The following is a 1368-nucleotide window of genomic DNA, read 5'->3' as shown; positions in this document are numbered from 1 at the left end:
GGGAACCACTGCTCTACAACATGTCTCTCTATATATCATTCATAATTCTTTATACAGGTTCCTCTGTGGAGACAGGGAAATTTAGCATAGATGAACATATTACTCTGTTGTTCGAAAGTGTAAGGAATTGACGCGTCTTGGGAGGCGGTGCTGGAGAACGGACGATTATACGTGTGTACAGGCTGGGGGTTGGACTCGAACTATTTTGACCTAGCTGGACCCTGGAGAAGTAAGCTGTATGGGTATCTGAATGAGTGAAGGGCGTAATTCATTAAACATAAATCAGATGACGTGAGATGTGCCCGCACACAGATGAGATCCCCTTCTACGCAGTCCTATTCACAATAAACACATATACGTATTAAAGGCAGTTTGATTAAACCTACCGCATATATTCGTTTATTGTAATCCTCGTGAATATCGGCCTTCAAGAACACCAGCATTTCGTGGTGGTTGTCAGTGATGCCCATTTGGCCTTAGGAAACGCCCTTTCTCAGAGAGAAATCCGTTTTACAGTGGAGCTCATACGATCGATGTATCGATGTACTTCATAACCAGGTTCAATAACCCTTTCTCAGGGCACAAATTCGTGTTTTTATTATAGTGTGGCATCTCATCCAGGATTTTTTCCCCCCAACCATCATAGTCTTCCTTCTTCCTCTTCTTTCCATTTCCACAGGACCGCCGATACTTTTTATAAATGCCACCACCGCAAGCCATTCAACACTTTCTTAGTAGTGGCAGCTAAACTTTCTCGTAAATTTCAAGTACAGAAGAACTGTAAAGCAAGACAGTGTTGCCAGTATCCTAGTGTAAGGGCCATGCACATTTAAATACTACATATAGCATTTGATGCACATGAAGTGAGCGGAATTCAGCCCCACGATAAGGAGGGAAAGCTGCAATTTAAGCCTCTTTTGTCCTGATTCACTTTCTTTCACTTCTTTCTTATTCTACCGCAATACAAGGTCAAAAGAACTTGTTTAGACCTTGCTGAAATGTATTACTCTGCATGTCTATACTGTAAAAAAAAAGATAAGCTAAGTAGTGGAAGAACTATTATTTCTAGAAATCCTACAGATTAATGCTCTCTAATTACCCCTTCCCATTTGATTTATCCTACAGTTCTTTTGCTATTTATTCACATTTTTCAGAACATCTCTACTTCCTTCAAGACGTTGCCTTTGTTTATAGGCAAGTCTTGGGGTTCATGTTAACCTCCAGTTTCATCTTTTTTTTCTCGTACATCTTGCAGTACAACTGTGCGATGAAAGTAGGTTCAAATTACACATCAGTCGAATTTGACCTTTGTTTGAATAGCTGATAAGGAGTTCTTGACTGACGCAAATATGTAGAATGAGTCCCATT

The sequence above is a fragment of the Penaeus monodon genome, chromosome 20 (genome assembly GCF_015228065.2).
Source record: "Penaeus monodon isolate SGIC_2016 chromosome 20, NSTDA_Pmon_1, whole genome shotgun sequence".
In the NCBI taxonomy this organism is placed as follows: domain Eukaryota; kingdom Metazoa; phylum Arthropoda; class Malacostraca; order Decapoda; family Penaeidae; genus Penaeus; species Penaeus monodon.
This window is presented reverse-complemented; position numbering follows the sequence as displayed.